The sequence below is a fragment of the Pyrgilauda ruficollis genome, unplaced genomic scaffold, assembly GCF_017590135.1.
Source record: "Pyrgilauda ruficollis isolate IOZ18807 unplaced genomic scaffold, ASM1759013v1 scaffold43, whole genome shotgun sequence".
Taxonomy (NCBI): domain Eukaryota; kingdom Metazoa; phylum Chordata; class Aves; order Passeriformes; family Passeridae; genus Pyrgilauda; species Pyrgilauda ruficollis.
This window is the reverse complement of record NW_024525823.1, coordinates 7,004,383-7,010,382: the sequence shown is the minus strand read 5'-3', so window position 1 is coordinate 7,010,382 and position 6,000 is coordinate 7,004,383. Positions and strand designations below refer to the sequence as shown.

At 44.8% G+C, this 6,000-nt stretch overlaps 1 protein-coding gene across 4 annotated transcripts in view; it reads right to left on the bottom strand.

Annotated features, from left to right (window-relative positions):
* Positions 1-1,720: 1,720 nt before the first annotated feature.
* The window catches only part of LOC121359238 (sine oculis binding protein homolog), a 113,589-nt gene continuing 109,309 nt past the window's right edge, over positions 1,721-6,000 (bottom strand). For all 4 annotated transcript variants that reach the window (XM_041478045.1, XM_041478047.1, XM_041478044.1 and 1 more), the window contains one exon: positions 1,721-3,125. The gene's annotated coding sequence lies outside the window, so the exon portion shown is untranslated. The remainder of the gene's footprint in view (positions 3,126-6,000) is intronic.

Genomic DNA, 6,000 nt, shown 5'->3' with positions numbered 1-6,000 from the left:
GTAATTCCATTCATTTTGTTGGCATCCTACGAGGGATGGATTTGGCCTCAGAAATAAAGCAGGTTTCTCTTGAATAATGTATTGTACCATTTGGTCTGCATTTTCCTCAAGGTTTATGTATACTTGGATATTTCTCCCCATATATGCAGCTGGAGATATTTTTTCAATAGCAAACAATGAACTGATTCAGCTGTTCAAAGCAGTTGTTCACATTCTGAATTTTGGGGTAAGATGTTAAGAACATATAAGGTGAGCAAATTCTCAGGAAAGCTAAGGGAAGTTTGTGTTCACTGGAAATGTGAAGCCAGCTCTAGCCTAGATCACTTTCTCTACCTCTGCTGTCCTGATGATTTTTGACAAGCTGATTCCATTTCTGGAAAAGAAAACCAGTTCACCAGAGAGAAAGATTTCTCTAAAGAGTCTGTTGTTTTTCAGAAGAGTGAAAATGTGTGCTAACAATTCTGGACCACTGACAAAAGCAAAATCAATACACACGGCCTTCGTTTTACAGCCAAGTTCAGATGAATAAATAGAGATGCAGCAAGCTGTTTACTAGGGAGACAAGCTTTACTCTACATGCCCTTCCAAGCAGGCATGCTTAGGCTGTTGTTGTTTACCTTACATGGCTGGTTAATGAAATCAGTCAAATAGTTTCAGAGCTCACCGGACATTTCCAAGCCCTCCATCAGCAGCGCTGGCCAAGAGCTGGGAAGCAAACGCTGTTGTGTGAGATAGCTGTGGCAGAGGTTTGGGGGCACTTGGGAGGAGTTTGGTCCTTTGAAGAACCTCTGATTTCAGGGGGAGTTCATGCACAGAAAAGCCCCATCCCCACAAAAGGCAGGCAGAATACTGCCTGTACACTGCCCCAGAGGCAGCATGAGAAAAGTGTGCTTGCACAGATCCTCTCAAAATCAATGAAGCTGCAGCCACTGCATCTATTCAGGGACCTTCTCCAACATCAGGACCTAAATCTGCACTGTGCTAAGTGCAGGGTTTTTTCTCCCCATGCCTTAAACACTGCAGAAACTGAGAAGTGTCAAGGGAGGCATGAAGAAGGAAGGGAGATAGATACATCTTTCAAGAACAACTTACACATATTTTTCTGTGGCTTCAGACTCAGGGGTCTTCTTGTCTGTGACCAGGCAGGTATAGGAATGAATAACTGCATGCACAAAGAGGGAAAAAAAAAAAAAAAAAAGAAAAAGAAAACAACAGCACATTGAAGTGCATTTTTTTCCTTGGAGATTTATTTTGTTTTAATAAATCTGACACCAGTCAGGGAGAGAGAAAAGCGTTGCAAGACCGAAAGGAAAGCAGAGCACGCTGAGGGTGCTTCAGATTCTTGCTCTCTTGAAGATGTTTCATCAAAATGTCTTTGAGCTCTCTCCCTAGACTCAGGTTTTTTTTTTTTTTCATTTGTTTGTTTGTTTTTTTTAAAAAGCGAGCTTACTCGCCCGGTGTGATTTCCAAGCTTTCACAGCTCTAATAAATAAGGAGCACCTGTAAAACAGTAGCTTGACTTAAGTGAATCTGTACAAAGGAAAATATAGAAATACAGTATATACATAGTGCTCATAGTGCACCATCACTACAAGGCTCTGGTTCAAATGACTCTGCTGCCCTGCTCCCAACACCGCTGACACAGAGACTCTGCTCCTGCAAACTGCTCCTCTCTTCCCCGCAGCAGCCTTATAGAAAAGGTGTACTCTGAACACTCAAGAGTGAACAATTGCTTTATTCGAGTTAGTAAACAGTTACACTGAATCACAAGGTGATCTGATTTTTTTTTTAAGTTTTTTTCTTTCTTTTTGATTTTTTGTGGGGTTTTTAAGGGTTTTTGTATTTTTTTTCTTTTCTTTTTTTTTTTTTCTTTTTTATTTGTCAGAATGGGATACTCCACAACTCTCTTACCAATTCAGTGCCAGTATAACATGCTCTAGTGTACTTTTGGACTCTTGGCTACAACTGTACAAGTGCACACAAGTAAATTCTACCCTGTTATCCTCCACCCACTGATTGAGGATCAAATTGCACATTTCTCTTAACCATGACAGGAGAAAGCAAACAGTGAAACAGAATCATGGGGGATCTTTCTCACTTTACCCTTGTTTTCATTGGTTTGTCCATACCATTCTAATTATCATGAAAGGGCTATGCATATGGAGAGATTGTCTCACTGCCTTCCTGGATCACTGAAAACCATCAGGGTTGAAATTTCATCCAAGTCTTTCGTGACGCCCAGCAAATATTCCCCTCAGATTATTTTACACCTTGAGGGAATTTTGGTCTTTAGTTCAACACTCTTGCTCTGTTCCCAAATGGGGCGCTATTTAGGGGAATTTAAAGAGAAAGCTGAGAAGAATAAACATTTACTGAGTTCTCTTGGCATTCAGTCTCTGAAAAACCACAGTATAAACTATTCATGCTGCTTCTTACATCTGTCAAATCAAAAATTAAAAGCCATAAAAGTGTAACACTGAAAATATGGCATTAGAAAGGATAAAGGTGGCCTTTGTAAAAATAACAAGGAAAGTATATTAGCCAATAAAATATTCTAACTCTTCATTTAAAAGTGCATCATGGGTAGGACAGAGATGATTCTGAAGCGTTGCTACTCCAGTATTACCCCTTTCCCCCATCAAAACTTGAATAGGTCCAAAACCATACAATGCAAATCACGATTCTTAGTGTAGCAGCAAAACCACAGCAGTTTTTCAAAGGAAAAAAAAATATTAAAAAAAACATCCGTATCATTGTCCAGTCTCAAATATCTGAACTTCGAAGTCAGTGAGGGAAAAGTACCTATGTTGGTCCATGTGGTTTTTGAAACCTGGGTGAAAAATCCCCCCCAGCAAGAAACGAAGAGGAAAAAGCGTTCCGAGAGGAGAAGAGGGGTGGTCGCAGGAATGCTGAGCACACTGTGTGGATCTATGATGTGCTGTCTTCTGGGTCAAAGGCACCCGTGGGACCGAGACTTCCTTGGGGCTTCATGCCAGGAAGCTGCTTGCTTTGCTGGACTTTCAGCCAGAGGGGGTGGTGAGCGGACCAGCTGGTGTCATTCGGTGGAGTGACGTGGTTTGCTCTGCTCCCTTTCTCCATGCAAGGTACCCTGTCAGTGAGCGCTCCTGCAAAGCACACAAGCAGAGAGGGTCAGGGAGAGCAGCAGGAGGCTCACTGCAGGCAGGCTGGGCACCGCCTGAGCTCACATCCCACCCAGCCTCACGCTGGGCAGGCAGCCAGCCTGAGGCACAAGCCCACTGCTCCGGCCTCGCCGGCCCCTCGTTCCTCAAGGGCCATTGGGACATGCAGCCTCCAAGGTCCCTGGAAAGGAAGATGGAGGAATTCCTGTGATATAAAGCTGGAAGCTGATATATAGTTAATTCTCAACAACACCCTGGCAGTTATAAGTTTCTGAGTCTTGGTGTTTCTAGGGGATACTGGGACATGCACCATTGATTTCCCTTGTCAGCTGGCCACATAAGCTACCTAGCAGCACCTGTCCCCTCTGTCTCCCTACACAGTGAACTTTGGACTTTATCTCCTTGGATCGGATTTGCTGTCCCCTACAGATTTGGACTGAAACTTTGCAGTCCTTATCAGCCTTAGTTTTGGTGCTGGGGCACACTTCCCTTCTCAGTCTGCTCCACGATCTCCCCTTCACACTGGCTCCTCTGCAATCCCTCTCAACAACGTGCCTGTATCCGCTTGCAAAACCTCCACCCTCCTTACAGCAGAGACTGGAAGGCACATGGAATATGTCGACCAGCATAAACTTCCATGGCATGGAGACCATGATATCTAGGTTGAGGAGTAACGTTTGTGCTTCCAGGCAATGTGCCCAGTGAGATGAGCTTCTTTGTGTGTACAGAGAGCTGTGAACAAGAACGAGACTGAGAATTGGGATCTATCCACCTACTAAGGTGAAGCACATGACTGCTTTCTGTCACATTTTTTGGCTTGAAGTCTTGGTGTAAAAAGGGAAGCAGAGAAAATTAAACCTGTAATGTCTGAAGCCTCACACAACTCTCTTTCTGTACATCAATGGAAATGAATTTCCATCCCTCACTAACCAGTCTCATAGTACATGGTACAGCACAGACCAATAAGGGATTTGGGAGGGAAGGCATAAAGAAGTTCAGTGGCAGGAAAGGCATAAAGAAGTTCAATGGCTCTTGATGCTTTCTGCCTGGAGCAGTCTTCTATCTGTGGAAGTTCTGTCTATTTTCCCCTGGTGCAGATGGACTCAGTATAACAGGGTGTGCAGAAGGGTGAGAAGGACCTTCCCTGCTGACTTGCTCATATGGCAGTAATCGCATTTGATGAATGCATCTTTGTAGCAATCAAGTTACAAAATAAAAATCCGTATCGGGCATCGCATGCAAAGTTCTGCAAAGAAATGAGAACACACTAGTCATCGCTGCTTCAGAGCTCAATGCTGCGCACCTCGTGCCAGCACTAGCGTGCATGACCAGCACAATAAAGTCAGCTATTTATATCTCCCCCCAAAAAAAACCCCAAATTACTTTTTAGGAGAGCGACATATGCTCTTCACCTTAGCTGAACCTGCCTTCAACACACATCAAATATTGCTGATCAGATAGAAAAATTGCATCAACCACAAAAGAATTTTCATTAGGGTAAAGCCATGGAGTTGAACTCATGTGAGTTGTGCTGAGGTAAGCACACTGGGTTTTGCTTGCTTTCCAAAGTCAAGTAGGGCTGGGCTGATCCTGGGTTGGAAGACCACCTAGAAGTTAAGAGGCAGGCTGTAGTTCAAACCCAGGAAGCAGCATGGAAAAGATGAGGGAAAAAGAACAAGTAAGAAGGCTCATTTCTGCCCTATTGTTAATGTGGGGGGAAGGAGAATCACTCAACTGGATGATGACCCAGTTCAAGCAGGTGCCTTGGGGGTTCATCTGTGTGGGCTCAGATAGTGATGCAGTGCTTCCATGCAACAGGTGAGAGCTGCACTGATGCCCTGTGTGGCTGTTAATCAAAACGTGAGCAATGGGCAGCTGTGACACAGGCTGCACTCACCCACACAGACCTTCCTCTTTGGCTGATGCCTGACACATGAGGATTTGAGTCCTTGCTCAGGACAGCACACAATCAGAGCACGGCAGGTCAATTTGGCAGCTCAGGCAAAGCCTCCCCTCTTGGCTCCCCTCTTTACTCCCTCTCTGCAGTTACCCAGCTATTTCCAGGTGCTGTTGCAGAGCTACAACCCTTTGTCCTGTGGTGGGAATCTTGGTCCTGCCTGGTAGAGCCAAATGCTGGAAGTGTTCCTCACTTCCCTGCCCCTCCATGCTGAGGAGCTCGGTGGCTCAGCTGTGGGGAGATGTACTTCTTCTGCTCCCCCACAGCCAAACACCGATCCCTGTGTCTCTGCTCCCAGCACTGCCCCAGGAGCCAAGCACAGCAGCATGCTCCTGATGGCCACCAGAAAGAGCTGCTTTTCCACAGTGTCCTCCCCAGTTATGTCCCGCTCCCTCAGAGGGGCCATGTCATTGACATGGCTTTGGACTCATACACACATTCAGACACACACACACACACAGTTTTTTCCATGGTTGCTTCCCTGTCATTCTATGCCCCATTGAACATTTGTGTCTCCAGATTCCCACCTTATTGTTCAGAAAATATTAGAGACTGGGTGGGGAAGGCTGAAACAACCGTTGATGTGGACTGGCATGGCAGAGTTTCCATAATTTAGCACAGCACTTAATTCACCCAGACAATGAATGCTGATGTGCTAAAAGAGGCCTGGTTCATCTGGGACACGCATAGCCCTAGAGTAAAGGCACTGCAATTATTTTCTCGGGGAAACTGCTCTGAAGATAAACCACAAGAGTGCAGCTAAAGTCAGCATGGGAGCAAGATCAACCCTGGAAACACTCGGGAATCATCTGTTACTTGTAATAGTTCTGTAATTTTTTAATTTTTTTTTTTTTTACAATTCTTGAAGCAGTTCAAGCTTCTTCATTAAAACCTTCCCCTTTG